This window comes from Aedes albopictus, chromosome 2 (assembly GCF_035046485.1).
Source record: "Aedes albopictus strain Foshan chromosome 2, AalbF5, whole genome shotgun sequence".
Classification (NCBI taxonomy): Eukaryota; Metazoa; Arthropoda; class Insecta; order Diptera; family Culicidae; genus Aedes; species Aedes albopictus.
In genome coordinates, this window is record NC_085137.1 from 414,927,106 (window position 1) to 414,948,693 (window position 21,588).

Here is a 21,588-nt window from a genome sequence, read left to right on the forward strand (position 1 = left end):
CGGGATTCAGAGGCGTTACGGAAGCGTTATGGAGGAGTTTTTTTTATGCACAAATTTCCCTCATTTTATGCTTTTTTTAATTTATGCACCCCCAGCCATGTGCATAAATTGAGGTTTTAGTGTAGTAACTTGTAATTGCGCACTCGTATATAGTGCGGCAGACAATAAAACGTTCCATAATAAATAAAAAAAAATCCATAAGGTGCAGTCCACAAATTACGTAACGCTCTTGGGGGAGGGGGGTAGTATGGCCAAGCGTTACGGCCCATACAAAAAATTTTGGATTTCCATACAAAAAAGCGTTACGGAGGGGGAGGGGGGGTCGCAAAAATATCAATTTTAGCGTTACGTAATAAATGGATGCTGCCTAAATAATTCTTAAGTTATGGCATGAATTGAATTATAAGGACCTGAATTCTTCAGATTTCAAGCTTTCAGGAACATTTTTAAGATTATTTTTACGATGATTAAAAAAAACTTATAATAAATCGGAGAAAATTGGGTTGACTTTGAAATTCCTCACATTTTGTATGTATGTAATGAAAAATTGACGAAAAATTTTAAATCTCATTTACTCGAAAGTGGGTTTTTGTCACTTACACCCCTTTGCTTCTAACCCCCTCAATTATAAACGAACGTCGTTATGACGTGACGCGGGGAAAAGCTGTCATTGCATGCTTTATACAGCTTGTGCGATGAATATGATATTTGCTAGGATTTTTATATGATGATACATAAGTGACTAAAAAGTAACTAAAATCTCAACAGGATAATTGAACGAAATATTTTGTTTATTCGGCAATGAATGACATGCATTCATTTTGGGAGCGTTTAAACTTAAATCGATTATTTTCTGAAGATTATTGGGGAAATTCTGAGTTCGGCGGCGTGATGAGTTTTAAGCTGGTGGCGTGCTAGAAAATCAAAACATCCGGCGGCGTGAAGTAATAAATCTCGACGGCGCACATCTCTAGTCTTTGAGACAAAATGAGATGAATATAGGTACTAGGCCGAAGAAGGGGGCTTTTACCCTATTTATGGAAAATTTAAACTTTTTTGGTGGAAAAATGTTATTATTTATTGCAATTTTTGAATTATTTGTGGAAATTCCGACATTATTTATTGCTCGAAAATCAATTATTTATGGGAAATTTTAGTTTATTTATGCACTATTTGATTTGTTATTTATTTGTTTTATTGATGTTTCTCGGTGAGCCAATGAAAACTATTGGTTCAACGATGTGACGTTTTGGCTTACTGTTTTCCTTCAGCCATCCTCAGACAATTTCCATCACCGCAGCAACTTTCACCTCCTTTACTGCTGGGCGATCACGTACCTTCTAGAGAAGGCGACCTGTTTTAAGACGAAGTACATGTCCGAAATTGGAAACAGAAACTGCACAATTGACATTTGGTGCCAGAGTAATTATTTGAAGAGTTTGATGTTAATTAAACTTACAAACAAGTGACAATTATTTTCGAAGTAATTTAAAATTATTTCAACAGTACCTTTTTATCAGTACATATCAGATTCTATCAATTGAGTTTAATCCAATATAATGAACCAAAGCGAACAATTTCCATGAATCCCCCCATAAAATTCCATTTTGATCAAGGCTTCAATGCATATTTAATCCTGACAGAACCTGCACGTGCCAAATATAGGTCAATCTTCAGGTATTCATCGATTCAATTCATCATCACCGTCAAAAATTGGTGATTGCAGGGATTATCGTTGTTTAAATCCTGCGCCAGATGCCACTATTTTTATCCCATAAATTCACTTCTCTATAAACACTGCACAGCAACCCCGTGTCCGTGCCCCTCTTCCTCATATTTAATGCCACACCATGCATTATATAAATCATAATCCCTTTTTAATTGCATTCGTAAATTCGAGATTTGTGTACCGCACTACATAGATAGGTGTACTCCTCTTGCTAGATGGAAGGCTCAATCTCTCCCCCGCCCCGTCATTGACGCTTCTTCCCCAACCCGTGTCATGTTCAATGATGGTCTCCCAGCCAGAAGGGGAAATTGCGCAGCGAGTTTTAATGGAAATATCACGATCCCATCTCGCGGCCCCGGCAGGCTTGTTGTTTTTCAATCCATTTTCCAACATGGCAGAGAGCGAAAGCTTTCTCTGTGCTGTTGTCGAGGCTGCAGTCGAGTTAAAATGGTACTAATTTAATGATGCATCAGTAATTTCACAATAAATCAGCTTTCACCCGCTGCAATTGTGCTGGCTGGTGGATTACTAAAGGTTGCATGTAAATGTAAGGTATGAGAGCAAAATTTTATGAACCTTGCAAAGGGAACTGAATAAACGAATTGGTATGCACTGAAGAGAATTGTGTGGTGATGAATTGCCCTATACTTATGGAACACGTCGTATTTATTAAAAGCCAAAATCCAGAAAATATCTAGGCACCTGTTCTGGTATCAGATTGCGATATTGAATGTAACATGTAGAATTGGCATTAAGGGGTTATATATGTTGAGGTACTTGAAAGTAGGGAAAAGTTTGAATTTTTGTAAAAGTATGTAGACATGTTTTTAAAATTTCTTTTTTTACCTCGTGCATAGTACAATATTTAATGAGTGAAACCAGCTTGAGAACATGTAAAAATAGTAATAATTACCCATGCAAAAGAGCTTACTTTGACCCAACCATAGTAAAATAATAGTGGCAGCAAGAAATGTCAGAGAGGGGTGATTCAAATTTTTGGAACGCCAGCGTAAAAAGCTGGATAGATACGATATGAAATGCTCAGAAGGATTCTCAGAGGAATTCCGGAGTAATCCTATAGAGAAGATATGAATCACATCTAGGATAGTTGGCGGAACCCCAGTAAGAGGAATTCTTAGACGAAATTTGTGGAAGAATCTTTTGAAAAATTCCTGCACAAATCACAAAAGGAACATCTGCAGGAATACCAGTGGGTATTTCTGGAGGATTACTTAGAGGAATTCCTGATTAAACTCTTGGAGGAATCCGCGAAGAAATGCCAAGAGGAACTCTTGGAGGAATCCATGGAGATTTTTTTTGGAAAAAATCTCAGGGAATTCTCTCATATCTTCTTCTTTTTTTTGCTCTACGTTCGCATGGGAACTTGGCCAGCCTCTCGTCAACCTTGCCTGCCATTGCATGAACTTGTATATTATGAGGCAAGTACAATGATACACTATGCCCAGGGAGTCGAGAAAATTTTCCCGACAGGAACGGGAATCGAACCCACCATCTCCGGATGGGCTATCCATAGCCTTAACCACTAGGCTAACTGGGGACCCGAATTCTCTCACATAGGCCTATTGGAAAATTCGCGCTAAGATTGCTCAAGAGGTTTCTCCAAATATTCCTATACAAATCCTTACAGTGATTCCTCCAAGGACTTCTATAAATAAACCTCGTGATTTCTTCAGATTTATCTCTGTATGAATTTCTCTTCGAAAACTTACCAGCACAAAATCCGGCGACGATTCCTTCAGATATTCATACTAAGATTTCTTCATGAATTCTTGCTGGGATTTTTCAATCAATTTCAGCGGGGATTTATTCAGAATCTATCGAGGTATCCCTGTAAGAATTCCTGAACAGAATCCCTAGAGAAATTCTTGAAGAATTTCCCGGAGGTATTTCCGGAGAACCCTCAACCAATGGAATCCTTGAGCTCAACTGCAAAATTGATCCTGGATGAATTGCTGGAAATTCGAAAAGAAACGTCTATAGGAATTTAAGAAGGAACTCCTGGTGTATTCAGAATTCCGAAAAAGTCTTGCCTGGGTGAATTCCTGAAGGATCCTCTGGAGAAATGTCTGAAAAATCCCTGGAGAAATTATTGTAAGAATTTCTTTTGGAATCCCTGAATTAACTCTTGAAGAAACTGCTGAGAAGATTCCCGTATAAATCCCTGGAAAATGTTTCGGCAACTTCTTGAAGAAACCCGTACACAAATTTTAGCAGGAGATCCCTGGTAAAATAGCTGAACGAATCCTAGGATAGGTTCTGAAGCAATCGTTGGTGAAAACCAATGGGGAGTTTTTTAAAGAATCTCCTAGAAAATCTCCTAGAGGAGTTCCTGGAGAAATTAATGGGTAACTTCTTGAAGGATTTCTTGAAAAAAAAAAATCTCAGGATACGTTCCTGAAAGAATCGCTGACCGAACTTCTGAAGGCAAACCAGCAGGGGATATTATTGAAGGAACTAGTAGATGGATACCCGAAGAAATCCGTGGATGAACTCCTAAAGGATTTCTTGAAGAAAATTGTGAAAGTATTCCTGGATGACTTCTTGGACAATTTCCTGGCTTCTGTATGCGTCTCTCTAAGATTATCTTAACCCTTGAGTGATCACGCTGTTGTATTTTGTACAACAGCATTAGTATGTTGCTGGCGGTGGTGGCAAACCGCACGAGTTACGGAAGGTTAAAGAATTCCAACACAAATCGCAAGATAAATTTCACTATAAATCCTAGAAATAATTTAAAAAAAGCCTTCAGGTGCTCCTTTAGGCATCCCTGGAGGAATTTTTGGGTGCATTCCTGGAAGATGAGAGGATTGCATTGCTGAAATATCTGAACAAATCCCTGAATAAATTTTTGAATAAATCTCTAGAGGAATTTATGAAAAAATACTAGAAGAATTTCCGGAGCAATCCCTGGAGAAATTACTAGAAAAATCCCTGGAGGAGTCCCTGAACGATTACATGGCCGAATTTATGAAGGAATTCCTAGAGGAAATGCTGGAGGCATCCGTAGAAGAATCCCGTGAGGAATGCCTAAATGAATGCTTGGGGAAATTCCTGGTAGATCCCTGGAGGAAGCTCTGGAGGAATCCCTGGATAATCCCCTAGAAGAACTCCTGGAGAAATTCTTGGAAAAATACCTGGAGAATTATCTGCACGATTTCCTGAAGGAATTCCTGGAGAAATACCTGTATGTGTGCTGGAATATATGCTGGATGTATCTCTAATTGAATTCTCGGAGGAACCCCTGCAGGAATTCCTGGAGTAATTCTCGATTAAATTCTTGGAGAAATTGCTGGAAGAATTACTGTAGAAATTCGTAAAGGAATCCCTGAAGCAACTCCTGGAGGAATCTCTGGAAGAATTCCTGAAAAAATTCCTAAAGGAATGCCTGAAACAATTCCTGGAAGAATTACCGGAGGAATGCCTGGAGGAATTCCTGAAGGAATACCTGGGGATATTCTTGAAGGAATTCCTGAAGAAATTCCTGAAGGAATTCCTGAAGAAATTCCTGAAGAAATTCCTGAAGGAATTCCTGAGGAAATTTCAAAAGGAACTCCTGAAGAAATTCCTGGAGAAATGCCTGGGGGAATGCCTGGAGAAATCCCTGGGAAAGAAATTCTTGGATGAATTTCTGGGAGAATTCCTGTAGTAACCCTTGGATAAATTCCTGGAGGAATTCCTAAAAAGAAAACTGAAGGCATCCCTGGAGGATTTCCTGGGGAAATTCCTGGAGGAATTCATCGAGTAGTCCCTGTAGCCATTCCTGGAGGATTTGCTGTAGGAATTCCTAGAGAAATTCTTGATAGAATTCCTGGAAGAGTCTCTGGGGGAATCCTTGGATGAAATCCAGAAGGATTGCCGTGAATAAAATCCTGGAAGAATTTGTTCTGGAGTAATGCCTAGAGGAATTCCTGTAGGAATCTCTGGAGGAACTCCTGGAAAAATACTTGAAGGAGCTCCTGTAGGAATACATGTAGGAATTTCCGGAGGAATCCCTGAAGCAGTTTCTGGAGGAAACTTGGGAGGAATTCCTGGACGAATTCGTTAATAAATTATGGGACGTATTCCTGGGGGATTTATGTAGGAATCGCTGGAGAAAGCTCTATAGGAATTTCTGGAGGAATCCATAGAGTAATTCCTGAAAGAATCCACGGAGGAATGCCTGAAGGTTTCCTGTAGAAATTCCTGGATAAATTCCAGGAGAAATTTTTGAAGGAATTCCTGGAGGAATCCCAGCAGAAACCTCTGAAGAAATCTCCTGGAGGAATTCCTAGAGAAATCCCTAGAGCATTCCCAAGAGTAATGCCTAGAGGAAGCTTTGAAGGAATGTCTATAGGAATGCCAGGAGGAATGTCTCTAGGAATGTCTCTAGGAATGCCTGGAGGAAACCCTGGAGCAATTCCAGGAGAAATTTACAGGATTATGCCTGTAAGAACACCTGGAGGAATTTCTAGAGGAACTTCTGGAGGATTCCCTGAAGCAATTTCTCATGGAATTCCTAGAGGAATTTCTGCAGGGAATCCTCCAGGAATCTCCCGGACGAATCCTTGAAGGTATTTTTGAAGGCATCCCTGGAGAAATTTTAGGAGAAATTCGAGAATGAATCCCAAGGAGATTTTCTGAAGAAATCCCAGGAAGAAGAACTGAAGACATCAAAAAAGGAATTCTTGGAAAAATATTTAATAAATCTGAAGAAGAGTTCGTGGAGGAACTCCTGAAGGAATTCCTGTAACAGTTCCTGAAGGAATCCCTAAAGGAATTTCTGAAGAAAACCTAGGATGAACCCTGGAAGCAATCTCAAGAGGAATCCCTAAGGGAATAATTTAGCAATTCCTGCAGGAACTCCTGGATGAAGTTCTAAAAGAAGTCCATGGAACGGAGACGAACCAGCCTCGGGCTGGAAGTCTCGATAATAAAGACAAAAAAAAAGTCCACGGAAGAATTTTAAAAATTCCTCATGTTGCTTCGGAAAGAATCACAGAAAAATTTTCCGAGTGAATTCTTGATTCTTGAGGGAATCCCTGCAGGAGGTCTTGAAGAAATACCTGCAAGAATCCATTAAGTAATCCCATGAGGCATGGTTTCCCAAACTGTGGGTCGCGACACCCCATGGGGGCCATCTGCCTTCATCCAGGGGGTCGCGAGAGACAGTCGAATATTTTACTGGAACAGTGAGAGAATTTCTATGGTGGGTCGCGAAAACTACATCTACTGCCCAAAAGGAGTCACGCACCTGAAAGTTTGGGAAACTATGCCATGAGGAATTTCTTAGGAAATCCTAGGAGAGCTTTCTAAACGGATTTCTTGAAGAATTTATGTATCCATATCTGTAATTTCTGAACGAATTATTGAAGGAACCCTTGGATGAACTATTAATGATTTTTTGTACGAAATTATGAAGGAATTCCTAAGTTAATTTTTGAATAATCTTTGGTGAAATTTTCTGAGGAAATTCCTGGTAGAAATTCGTACATAAATACTTCGAATTATTCCAGATGGGATATATGGAGAAATCCCTGAAAAAATCTCTGAAGCAGGATCTGTGGTGAAATTCCTTTGAGAATCCCTGGAGAAATCCTTGTAGGAATCATTGAAAGAATCACTAGAATAATAACTGGAGGAATTTCTGGAAGAATCCATGATGAAATCACTGAAGCTATGGAAATATTATTCAAGGAATTCTTTAATGCATTCTTGCTCTGCAGATTCCATCTAATAGTAAGATAGTAGTTGTTTTGTGATTGTACACTAAGACATAACCTTGATAATACTCTCACCATACACTCTCCCTCATACAATCACTTCATTGTTATGCCTGCTTAGAAGATCATGCGCCTCCACGATCGGCCTCTTTTACCAATTGATCACGCTGTAGTAATCGTGGAGGCGTATGGTCTTCTAAGCAGGCATAACAATGAAGTGATTGTATGAGGGAGAGTGTATTGTGAGAGTCTAGTGTAAGTATAGTCTAGTGAATCGTGTGTGTAACAATAAATTTGATAATAGAAAAAGTTCGGTGTTATTTTTCCGCGCGATATTACAGAAACAAGTCCTGAAACTATCACTATCGGAACCCCGCAAGACGTCCATGGGGGAATTCACGAAGGAGAAATTCTTGGAAAAGTCCTTTGAGGAATTGCTAGAGATGTTCTGAATTTCTAAAGATGTCCGTGGAGGAATTCATAATGAATTTCTAGGTTTTTTGCACTTAAAATGAATACCAGTAAAAATTCATGAATTTTGAGTTAAGCTACATTCTATGCAGCATATGGTTCTAGAAAGTCCCTCTCTTTCCCTACCGGTTCTGGCATATCCGGAAAATTTGTCATGTTGGTTTTGTATTTTATGAATAAAAATCACAAAATCAAGCCTGTCAACCAAGCTTGTTATTTGGCAAAATTCTATAATAAGATTAAAGGGGTGCTCTTACAAAACAATAGGGGAGACTGAGGAGACTTGATCCCTGGGGAGACTTGTTCCCCCCATATTTGCTCGGAATCAAAAACATTTTTCTTCTAGCATATTTTTTCCAAAACTACTCCTGGACAAACGACTATGTTTTGACTACAAGTGATTTCGATTCTACATTGCATTATTTTTCAACGGCTGATGGTTTGTTTTCAGTCTTTAGAAATCTTTTAGACGATTCCGAAAAATCTCAATAACTTTGTGAAAATTGAACCAAATCGTGTCAAAATTTCACAGCACATAGTTTAAATAAAATACTTTCAAACTTATTTATCCAAATAAGGCTGTTGTTAACATATTTTATTTTATTCAGCTAAGTATACACGACAGTGACATAGGGAGACTTGATCCCTCGAGGATTACACACACATTATACATGTAAAAAATAAAATTCTATTCGGAAGCCTCTATTTACTTGGAGTTCTAGTCTATTCAACGATAAAATGTGTCAGATAATTATAACTTTAGTACAAACCAAGAAAAGGGGGATCAAGTCTCCCCATTTTCAAAATACGACATATCCTTGAAAATTTAAGGAAATGTTACAATTTCAAACACTCCATATTCATCGAAAATACAAGAAAACTCGAAAAGAAAATGAATAGGAAAACTCTGGAATTATTACCTCTTTAAATAAACCATGTGCTCAAAGGGGGATCAGGTGTCGCCCATTTTTGAAAAATACATCATAAGACATGCCTCCATAAAAACACAGTTTTGAAAACTTTAACAATAATTTCAAGGACTTCTGTTGTGTATTAACTTGCAATAGATGTTTACCTGCCATTTTGTACGGAAATCGGAACTAGTTTTGCGTTTTTTCTTAAAGTTTCAGGTAAATTAAGAAAAAGGGATCAAGTCTCCCCAGTCTCCCCTACTTGACGAAATTGCTTGTGAATTTCGAGAAAAAACATTTATAATTATGCTTAAACTCCTATATTAGAACAGTTTATTTTATGGGAGAATTATTCTGGAACTCTGAATTATTGACAATCTTGAGTTGGATCGAAAAAAATGTATCCGGCCCCTCTCTGGCAACGCCCATGGAGTAAAGTAGTAAAATTCTGTCCAAAACTCTTCTTCTTGGCGTAATGTCCTCAGTGGGACAAAGTTTGTTTATCACCTTAGCGTTATGAAAGCAATCCCACACCCAAGTAGACTAGAATATTTTCTTGAAACCATCATAAAACCAAAATAAAAGCTATTAGATTTTATTACGGGTTTTAAAACCTCTACAAGGCTGATTGATTATCAGGATGTAACTGGGTCAGTTATTAACTGAGAGCTTCCTATGCCAATGACCATTTTCATATACATATCGTGTGGCATGCAGGACGATATTCTAGGCCCATTCCCAAAGAATTAAAGAAAATTTCGTTTACGAAAAGTTCCTGGACCGATCAGGAATTGAACTCGTCGCCCTCAGCATAGTTTTGTTAAATACCAATACCTGCACAAAGGAGGCCGTTCCTATTTTTGCAAAAGTTGGAAATGTTAAATGTTCAATATTGCAAAATGATCGTTTCAGCTAAAAAAAACATCATGCCAAAATTTAAAGTCTGTATCTCAAGGCTAAGTAGTTCCCGATTAAGCTTAATGTTTTCAAAAAATGTGTAGAGAGTCTCCATTGGAGACACTGAAAAAACATAAATTTTTTTCGACGAAAAAATATGTGTGGGCTTCGTGGCCGAGTGGTTAGCGGCGTCAGTCGTTTAGGTGCCTCCTTAGTCTCGGAGTGTGGGTTCGATTCTCGCTCTAGTCGGGGAAAACTTTTCGTCGAACGGAAAATTCTTCACTGGGTGTTATATGTGTAGTCCATTGTCTAATGTTAGTAATGTTCAGTCTGTGCGGCTTTTGGATTGTCTTTTTTTATATTGAACTTTTAACATTTCCAACTTTTGCAAAAATAGGGACGGCTATGGGTCCAAAACTCGAGTAAGGGGAATTATTCGTCCTCTAAAAATATGGGGTTTCCACTGTGTGACAAAACACACTTTCATTGATTCACTAATTAGTAATAAACTGATTGCAGTTCAACACAAAAACAACGCTGAAAAGCATTCAATTCAACTGGGGCCATATCTGTTCCTGGAATCAACCCATAATATGTGCTGCAGAATGAACAAAAGCCAACTCAAATTGATTTAGATACGTAACATAAAACGCATTTTCTCGGAAATACCGTAGAAACAGTTTCATCAGGATTGAAAGAAAAAAAAATCAATTTCCCAACATCGACAGGCCTTGTGTTACCGAACGGGAAATCCCCAATAACATCAAACAGCATGCAGCAACAATGGAGGAATGCAATTATTGCATGTATGTATGTATGAACGTGAAAGCAGGGCAACCGAGCCGAGCGAGGTCTCCAGCGGTGCGGGCCAAACTACCACCCAGCATCGTTTACCTCTTCTTATAGCCGGGCGGACCTTGTTTGGGGTGGAGGGTTTTTCCCTATTTTTCCTGGTGACACCAGTCAGCCAGCACGAGATTTGCACTTGCTGCTGCGGCTGCTGCTGGCTCTGCTCTGCTGCATACAACTTTGCGATGACCTATATTTCGAAACGGGTCGTTCCGATTATCGTAATCGGTGTGCGTTTGGTTTACTTGGATGGTGTGGGTGTACCTACTATCATGGCTCTCTCTCTCTATCCAGTTTGCAAGGGGGGTTTGCAAATGTGCAGCCGAAGCGAAGGCCCACTTTTAAGACTGTGTTGTTGGAGATTTTCGGTGGTTTCTATCCGTATAGAGTTTAACGCGCGTGCTTCGGGGAATGCTTTGTTGTTTTTATTTCGATATATTTGTGTGAGTGCAGTTGCAATTTTGAGAGATGTCTCTTTAATGGAAATGCAGACACTTCTGCTTCTTCTTTTAAGCGTTACGTTCCAATTGGTGCAAGCCACGATTTTCAATATACAAGATGACTCAACCGGGCATTTCTTAAATTTTCATTGTGTTCTGCTTTAGTTTTAGTTTGTTTTTATTTATTAATTGCGATTTACCATCATATGATGGTGATTATTCAGATGAATTCGTTATTGGAAGAACTGAAATAAATTTGTATTGACAAGACTCAGTGCTTCACATGTCTTTATGACAAATTTCAGCAGGGCATTTCTCGCTTCTCGACCCTGGCTTGTTAAATACAAAAAATGGTTTACCCCGAAATAAGGTTAAATAGGGTAATTGATCCGATCATGGAGGAGTTAAGCACTGGGTTCCTGTTTAAACCACAATTGTATCGCCCCAAGCAAACTTTTTACATGGATTGAATTGAAAATAATAAAATCCATCCTTAATCTACGGAAAAATAACGAAATATTGCCACTTTGATGTTGTTATGAGCATTTTATTCGTTTTTATCTGAAAGAACATTGTGTTCCTAATGTTGCGGTATTTGTTCCTTTTGTTGCGGTATCCCATTGAAATCATATGGGATACCGCAACATTAGGAACACAGCAGCAAACACATTAAGGAAAATAGTATTTTTTAAAATAGGCTTTGGGCAAATCTTAAGCAAACAAATGGTGCAATCTCATAATTTAAGCACCATACATATATTAAAAATACTTTTTGGTAACATTTCAGTCGAAAAAGTGCTCAATTGCCTTTACCGCAACATTAGGTTCTATCACAACGATGGGATCAATTACCCTAATTTAACAACATGAGACAATGTTTATTAGGTAACGGAATTTAGGGGGGAAATGACATCCATTTCAGAAAGCAATTTCATCGAAGCTCTATCGAACTCCTACAGAGGCAAAATTTCAGAATACATAAATGTATGCAATCAATATAGGGTACGAGTGCCATACATAATCTCACGCACCCATATTCATCCTACTCGAAAACAAGCAATTACGGCCACCGGTTGATTCCGTTCTTTTTGTTTTCACGGGTGCTCACTTCTAACAAAAAATTCAAAAATTAGAAACAAACAGCGCTTCAATCCTTCGTTTTTCGTTGGATGAAAATGGGAGCCACATGCTTAATAAGGGATCCAATACCCTATGTATTAGCAGTACCTATGCTTAAAGCATGTTAAGTAGACGAGACGGATGCATAATGCCATGGCACATCTAAGGTAATGTCGTCGTATTTTCCAAATTAAGTTGAATTTATGTGTGTATTTTATGTTGGCTTCCTATATGTGGCTGTAAAAGTAAACTGCTTCGATATAATGAAGCAATCCAAAAATATGTTTCAAGCTTGTTGCGTAAAATTTCAAGAAACTTCGAGGCTTAAATGGTGCCGGCGCGGTGCGGCCGTGTTCCTTCGTTCTATTCTATCCAAAACGAAGAAGATGCGTGTTTGCCAGAACAAATCGCATTTTCTTCTTTTCACACAGTGTCTACCGTAAATTTGTCAAATCTCGTGACAAAGAGAAAATCACATTATTTTTAGTCCGTCTTAATTGCTGTGATATAAATTCACCCCTTTCCGTAGGATCTTTCTTTCAAAACCATATCATTTGAAAGGTAGCAAGCCCTGAATTTCAGAAAATTACTCCAAAAGCCTTTCAACATGTTTTTTTTAAAGAACTCACTCAAACTTTCTTCATAACAACATTGGAAAACATGCATGAGAACCACGGTTGAAATCACTCACTTACAAAGAGTTACACTCACTTGCTACTTATTTTCTCAGCTCAGAAGCATGCTACCAAAAAACCGTGCACGGAGACCTTGTAGGCTTATCTAAAAGTTTGCTGAGTGAAGTATTGGTTTGGAGGTGAATTACACAAGCGAACCTTCAGCTTTCATAGCTCTGTCACGACTTTAGTATGTGTGTGCGACTCTTACTTTATTCGGAAATTTTTTAGATAAAACTACAAGGTAAAAGTCCTCCATACACGGTTTTTTGATAGCATGTTTCTGAGCTGAGAAATTAACAAATGATTGTAACTCTTTGCAAGTGTTCCCATCCCTGAATTTAAGGAAGAAGTTCTCAGAAAAAGTTTGCAAAATTTTGTTGATATAGTTCTGACCGAAGAACTACAAAAAAATCGGAAAACTACGAATTTTTCAAGAAAAACGAACAATTTTGTTATTACTTCTAAGTCATCAAACACTTTCAGCAACTTTTTTGCTGAATTTTCATGAAATCCTAATCCCGCTGTAAATTACTCCAATTATTCGATAAAACCTGTGTATGTAAACCGCTTGAACATATCATCAAGAATTCCTGGGAGCAATAAAGAAGAATATTAAGCAGACACTTTGATAAATTTTATTCTATAGAGATTTGCAATCCGTGGTGAAATGTTTTAGAATTCCTCCTGAATTCAAGAAAAAAAATATCATTCGGGATATTTCAAGCAATTGCTCTAAACTAAATAGTTCAAACGTAAAAACTAAAAATACCAAATTTTTAAAAAGTCCAAAGCTCATAACCAACTGGTCATTTAGCAGCAATCCATATACATATGTTTCAAGTAGTCAAGAATTTGAAGTTTCTACACAGCAAAAAAATACTGCTTCTAGATACCTGCTGGAATGGGTTTGTTGAAAACTTTCCGGTGCCAACCACGGTGTACACTGCCGTTATATGCCCAAGTGTGCCATGTAATATCGGAATCCCATATATCTGCAGTACATGGTAAGTGTGATAATTGTTGGAAAACGATGTAACCGAGTGACATTGCGTTCGGAAATGGATATATCGCTATTGATATGGATCTACAGTGGTTTTAGCCGTAACCGACATCGCAAAGAAAAAAAAAGACAAGAGCTGTTTCTTGCACTACCGTCTACCCCCGTTGGTTTGAACGACACCTCATGCAGACCAGCGGGGTTCATTTTTTAATTTGAACTTCTAGTAACCCTGTGGGCATCGAAAAACACACTGATGGTAACCCTTTTTGCTGGATTGTTTTGATTCTGCGTTTCGTTTCACCCCGTTCCATGAGCAGAATGACGTTTGAACCATTTTTAGTTTGAACGATGTGCAGATTAGAGGGGGTCAAATTAAAAAGTGTTCAGATTAGATGAGGTCAAACCAACGGGGGTAGACGGTATTATTTTTCTTGTTTCGCTTTTCTTTGTGAAGCGATATTTTGTGGGGGCTTTGAAATGTGGGACCGACAGCCATAGACCCCGACTCCTAAATCCGGATATCTTGTCAAACGTGGAACATTCTAAGTTTTATTTAGTGTAGAATTATTCCCTTTTAAAAAGTTTAATTTTGCTTCACCTGCATAATACTGGATTCCAGGCAAATGACATTAAGACGGCAGATGATAAATAACTATTTGACTATTTATAATAATTGGTTTAAGAGAAAAGAATAACATTCAAGGCTGTATTCCAGAACCTGAATGTTGAATGCATTGTTCCACCTAATGTTGACAAATTCACGTTACTTGTTCAAGGGTTCATTTTGGTAGTAGACATTTTCTTTTATCTAATATTTCATATGCAATTTAGTCTTCCTTCTGGTAAAAATGTTAATGAAATTGTGTTATGTTTGATTAAAACAAATAATATAGATGCGTCCACTACCTCACTGTAGCTGTTTGGTGTGGGGTGAGTGGAGGGTCGCAAAGAAAAAAAAAGAAAAAAAAACCTACGCAACATTAAAGCCTCTCTTCATGCAGTTTTTTATGCAGATTCAGTATGGGGCTGCTCATTAATTACAAAAGATAATTTTCCCAATTCTTGGACATTCCCTAGTAAGTTTTTTTTTTGTATAAAATCTGAAATATTTTTGTATGACGCATGACATTTCTCACTCCCTCCTAGCAACTTCTCACCCCTTCTTCCCTTTTGTCTTGTCATTTTCGTGAATTTTAACATTCGCTAGCTCTTCATACTAATCCTTACAATAAAAACTTTGTCTTCATATTTCAGATGGTTACAGGGTTTAAACAGTTTTAAGGGCAATTCGAAAGAGACTAGGGATTTCTAAGAGCCCTGAAACCCTGGACCCCTTTGAATTCCCGTGTGTGGGAACGGAATTCAAAGTGGTTACAGGGGTGTTTCAGGGGATGGGAAGAGGAATCAGATCTGCTTCAGGAGCGTTTCTAGGGATTTCAAGAAGATTTCAGAGGGTTTCAGAAAGTTTCAGATGCGTTACGTGGGATTCCAGGGGTCTTTCAGGCACGTACTATGGGTATCAAGGGGATTCCAAGGTTGGTTCATGCTCCGCAGATAGCATTCTTCCAACTGTGTAGATCGCATCCAGCGTGTGCAGTCTATAGATGGCTCGTATTTGCGCACTGCACCCAGCAATCAACCTGCGTGTCCCTAAAAAGGCATATTTGACTGTAGTGTAGTTTATCATAAGGGGCCGTACACAAATTACGTCACGTTTTAAGGGGGGAAGGGGGATTATGCAGAACGTGACAACCCTTACAAAAAATATCGAGGTGCCATACAAAAAGTGTGACATAGGGGGGAGGGGAGGTTGAAAAAGGTCGATTTTTGCGTGACATAATTTGTGTATCACCCCTAAGTTCATATGACTATCAGTCCGAGACAGACCGAGCTCTGAGCCTGCTTCTCGATGGCAATAAAGGTCCAGAAGTAAAAGTCGTATGGTTCAATCCATCGTCGTTCTCTTCATCACAAGTAAACGACAAAGTAGTAAAGACGTCTTGGCCACAATAGAGGCGTTTCATGAGAGTTTTAGAACGGTTCTAGGAGGACTTTAATGAAACTTATTCAGCCCCTTTTTAAGCTCCTCCCCTTCAAACAACCAAAATACTCATGGCACATCTGAAAATGTAAATTAAAAACTCCGAAACACCTGAAACAATACCGAAAGCTTCTTCAAACATTTTAAATTAGAATCGATTTTAACTGCCCTGTCAACCCTTGAAACCCCGTGAAAGACTCTTTGAAACCTCCTTAAATCCCTGAAAACCCTATGTAACCCCTTGATGGAATGCCCCTGAAACCGTTTTGAAACCCCCAGGACATTTTCTGAAAGGCCGCTTATATTCCCTAAAATAACTTTCCTAAAACACTCTTGAGTCCTCCTACAATACCCTGAATATGCCCTTAAATCCCCATCAATCGCTTCTGAAGCCCTCTAAATCCCTTGGAAAACTCCCTTGAATACCTAGAAACCCTATGAAATGCACCTAAACATCCCTGAAACAGTGATCAGTCAAATTGTCGCGACCACCAATAGGACGGTTGAGTTCACTATTGAATTCTTTATTTTCCTATATAAATGAATGTGTCCTTAATTGAATAGGGTAATTCGCCAATTGTTGAACTGTTAGTACTAAATTTGTAGATTTTATTTTCTTTTTTCCGTGTATAATTCCACGGTAAAAGAAAAATATTCAGTGTACATTCAGTTCCAACCATTTCTTACCTTCACATTAAATGTAAATTGCCTTAAATTCATTTTCCTTTCTAAGTGAAACGTGAATGTTTAACTCTTCCTTAAAATACCTCATCCTAATGTTTTCCAATTCTCGCAAATTGGGTTCTTGAACGGTATCCATATGAGTGCATCTCTCGATAAGCAATAAAAATAACAAATTCAATCATTTTTGGTGCCAGGGAGTTTTCATAGGAATTTGTGTTTTTTTTTTTCGGGACGAGCTGTCATTCTACAACTGTCACTTTACCTACAAACATTGAACTGTTTCGTTGTTCTGTTTCGATTGGGCTATGGAAAAGGAACAATTTTATTCGCTAAAGAATTACTCAAATGCTGAAGTTGCAGGGGATTTTCAGAGGGGTTTCAAGGCGTTTCAGGTTTCACGTGATATCAGGGATACTTAACCAGGAACGCCCTTGAAACCCCAGGGAACACCCCTTGTACGCCCATGAAACCTCTTGGGGTCCTTTGGAACGCCTCTGAAATACCTTGAAGCAAAATCCTCGAATGCTTCTAAAACTCATTGAAAACCCATGGAACCCCTTGGAACAGCCCTGGAACGCATCTGAAACCCCCTGACACCCCAGGGAGGAATGTCCATGAAAACCTCTGCAGGGTATCTACTTGTTAACAAAAATAAAATTCCCTGATTTTTTCCGGAATAAATTTTCACAATAATCCACTAATCAAAAAGAGTCAAAAAATTAAAACATGTAAAGGAGAAGAGTAGCTCAGTTTTGTTCGTATGAACTCCTTGGGAATATAAATTACAAAAATACTTATGACTTGACTGATTGTCTAGAAAAAAACAACATTTCAAAAGAACCTCGTGCGAAAGAAATACTTAGGAAAAATATGGTGGAATTGCTAGCAAAATTTCAAATGGTATCAAATTTTAATCACTTCATCAAAAGAAACTTTCATAAATTTATGAAATATTTTTGATAGATTTTATAAGGTCTTAACCAAACTTCTTCATGAAATTTTCGGAAGAAATCGTTCGGAAATATGTAATATGGTGAAAAATCCCCAAGATATTTTTTTTTGGATCAATGTGTTGTCTGTATATGGCGAAAAATATTTTGAAATTTATTGAATAAATTCTAGAAAATATCAAACAAATATTTTTAGAGCTTTTCAGAAGCTTCTGCAGAGATCGGGCTTGGTGGTCTAGTGGCTATCGCTTCAGATTCATATGCCAAAGGTCCTGGGTTCAATCCGTGGCCCGTCCCTTTACTTCTACTTTGTATCTTTCTATTCACGTTCTCTATACTCTCCTATATATCTATTTATATAAAAATGAGTTAGAAGTCCTTTTGAGGCAACAAAACTCACAAACGGGTGGATCGATCAGGATTACTCTTGCATGGTTTGATTCGTATTCATGGTGGCTGTGTTTATAAGTAGTAAAAGTTAAGAAAACCAGTTAAGAAAGTAAGAACATTGATAAAGTACTGTTTTTTTTTATAAACTGGGAAGAAGATCAACATTATTGAAATGAAACCAATCTAGACTACTGTGCCGCAATGACCTCAATAGTTGTCAAACCACCACAGCTTGGCAAGACAAAGTTTGCCGGGACAGCTAGTATATATATATTCAACTCATGTGTATTTTGTACATGTTCATAGCCATCGCTAGAACCAGATACGGTTTGAAAGCCGTTTCCCTTCCTTCTAGCTTTCACAGCACAGTGTCAATCTATCATATAACACCTACAAGTTATGAAATCAAGCGAACTGTGCCGCTTTAGCTTCATAGTAATAATCGTGATAATCTATCACCTTACGCCTGGCATCCACACACCATGGTGGATCCACAGACATTGCAATGTGTGAACGCTCTGCTAAGCATATCCCACCAACACTCCGACATCCGCATGAGTTTGTGCAGACACAGAGGTATATTCGGTCTGATGTGGATACAACGATTGCAATCATCACTTCCTTCCCCTTCCCCACTTTGACCTGCAACCTGACGTGGCAGGCGCCATTGTCGCCTAAAAATAGAAGATCACCAACGCTCACATACTGAAGATGCCTGCTAGTCCCCAGCAGATATCTCATTGGTTCCTTGTGTGAATGTAGCTGGTCTGACGATACTGGAGCAGCATCTACGGGCGGTCAATCAAGCTCAAGTTTGTGCAGGCAAATTTGGAGTGTATCCATATTCAATATTATTTTCCGCCATACTTATAGACTTTTTTTTTAATTACCTTCATATTTGTACCATTTCGATTTTTTGCTTGTCAACTAGGGATGCTCACCAAACCATGAGCAAGTTTGTTCTAAGTTTAATTTGAAAAATACCAAGTTATTTTGTTTCATTGTCAAGTGTATTTGCAAACAGTCACACTGGGAAAACTGAATATGTAGCTTCAAAGCGTGTCATCAATTATATTTAGGTTTTTTTTTTTTATTTACTGATTTTGACTAGCATACAAGAAGTACTTTAGAAGATTTCAATGCTATATAATTGAGTTTCAATGTATGGGAAATTTTTGAAATTTCTCATACTAGCTCCAATGTCCACTTCGATTGATTGTTCTTGTTATGCGATAATGGGCAGTTAAGAACTTCGAATATTTGGCGAGATACTCTTCCAGGGACCTACACAAATTTGTTGAGATAAACTTCCAAATTTTTTTTACCGGATTTCGGGAGTTGAACTTTGAAATCTGTCAAAAGTGTAAATCTATCAGAAATGGTTTTAAATGATTTCTTTGTCAACTTCCTTTAAGGCTCAAAGGTCAACTTTAGAAAATCCGCTATAACATCATCTGGAGTACCCTTTCATATATTCTATCAATAGTTGTAGTTTATTATAGTAAATATTTCTCTAAGAAGTTTTATGCTAGGTTACAAACAAAATATGTATATATTTGCAACAAAACCGGTGCAATATCGTGGCTTTCATACACATCTACAATATCTGCCGTTTACATTGAGCGAGAAATGCTAAGGTTCGATTTGTAATGTTCAACATTAGGGTAGCATTTGACAATTTGAGAATCAGCCTAACTTCGCATACTTTAACTTGTCACACTTGGTAAAGAAATGACCCCATCACTTAACAAAAATCATGTAGACTACAACCAGTATTGCTATTCAATTTACCTCCAAAGTAATCGGCGAGTGCAGCCAGCTTGTACGGATTTCTTAGGGATGTCTCGAATCAACACGAACTCTCGTCGAACGCCACACACTCACACACTGCACTGACTGTAGATGTAGGTAGGTTACAAAACTTCCTCGCACTCACTCACCCAACAACCCCAGCCCCAACCGAGCCGAGACTCAAGGTTGAGGTTGAAAACAAATCACTTTTCCGGCACGCCAGCACCTGCACCTGCAGCACTTCCTGTCGTTTTCAACCTTATTTTTCTTCACACACACGCCAGAGAGTTACAGAGCGGGTTTTCGTGATTCGCTGCTCCTTGGAAATGGTTCTGGGAACTTCTTCGTACTAGAGGGATTTCCACGTTGATTTACTACACTAAACAGAAGGAGGATAGCGTTGCGTGATTCCCGATGCAGATTCAGGAATAAGAAATGTCATCTTCAAGTTCCATCACAATCTTCTTCGTCGTCGTGGTGTTCCATTGACCGGACTGGACTACCAGCGTGTTCTCGTTACGTAACAACGGCGACGGCGACGACGACGACGGTGGGAGCGATTTTCCACCCATTTGGGGGCACTCGCTCCTCGCGACAGGAGACGAGCGCAGCTTGGATCCCACTCACTACAGGTCACTCACTAACTGTATGTTGTTCGGCTTGACGACGACGACGACGACGAAGTTGAATATACAACTAAAACGGATTAGGCTTTGTTTGTCGTTTTTTTTTGTGTTTCAAATGGAACACAATTGTTGTCACTTTTAGATTTTTTTTTGTTTTCGCTGAATTTTCACACACTGGCAATTTCTAGCTGTTACGCGCACATCACAGTTGGTGAGTGTGGTTCTTCATTTGCGCTTCGACACTTGCTTCGCGTTTTCCTTTATTTCACTTAGAACTATTTTTAAAATTGTATGCTACCCATCTCCGTTTTTTCTTTCCGATGGCATCTAAAATTCGCAACCAGATTATAAATAAAACCGAAACACATTGGGTAAAAGCCATTACGAAAGTGGGCAAAATCAATACGTTTCTCAACACGATGCTCTAGATAGACGACCAATATGTACTTTATTCATGAGAAAATTTTCTGGGCATAGTCAAGTTATTCGCTATCATCAATGCTGTCATGGTAAAATCAGAACTGTTAGAACCTTGAGTACATAACGGATTCTACAGTTTCGTGCCCCTATAGTGTTACGCCCTCATGAAAATGACTTCAGTATTGCGCCATGAAAAAATTATCTAGCATTTTCCTTATTCTGGACAAGAATTCTTTGAATATTTAGGAAAGTGAAATTCACCACCCCAGGAAGTCTCATTATTTAAATTTTCATATTCGGTTGTAATAACCAAGTTCCAATAAAATAATCATGATTTCACGAAAAAAAAAATAGAAAGTCTATGATGTTGTCCCAAAAAAAAAAAACAGAACTCTTTAGGTTGGTCCTCAACATTTGTTCATTTACCCAAGTTGTAATTTCAGGAAAACTTTTGAACAATTGTTTCATTCTGATCCGTATAGATACAAGACAATTCCAAAGGAGTGAAATAGACGACAACTATTCATAATGTATATGACTACTAGATGATGGCTACTAGATTACATTACTACTTGCTACAGAAAAGTCTATCTATCTCTAATATATGCCATTTTTTTATTTTTTCATGTGCTATTATTTGATCTTATTCAAACTTTTTTTTTATTAAGTAACACTATGATATGAGTGTCTGAGTTCGGTTCCCGGGCAGATTAGATAATTTACGTTAGGAGGTTGCATTTTTTTTAAAAATAAATAATTTTTTGACATTTTCCTTTTTTTGTACCATTTTTACCATATGTAATAATTGAAGAATCCCCTTCTCCCTCACATGGAATAATTCTGGGAATATTATCTGGAGAAATCTAGTCTCAG

General features: G+C 38.3%; 1 protein-coding gene across 5 annotated transcripts in view; it reads right to left on the minus strand.

The window, feature by feature from the left end:
* The window catches only part of LOC109426825 (protein encore), a 739,407-nt gene that overhangs the window by 586,571 nt on the left and 131,248 nt on the right, over positions 1 to 21,588 (minus strand). For 3 of the 5 annotated variants that reach the window (XM_062853489.1, XM_062853488.1, XM_062853487.1), the window contains exon 2: positions 19,670 to 20,622. The exons of 1 other annotated variant lie outside the window; for it this stretch is intronic. The gene's annotated coding sequence lies outside the window, so the exon portion shown is untranslated. The remainder of the gene's footprint in view (positions 1 to 19,669; positions 20,623 to 21,588) is intronic. One more of the 5 variants, XM_062853490.1, reaches the window with a different exon arrangement.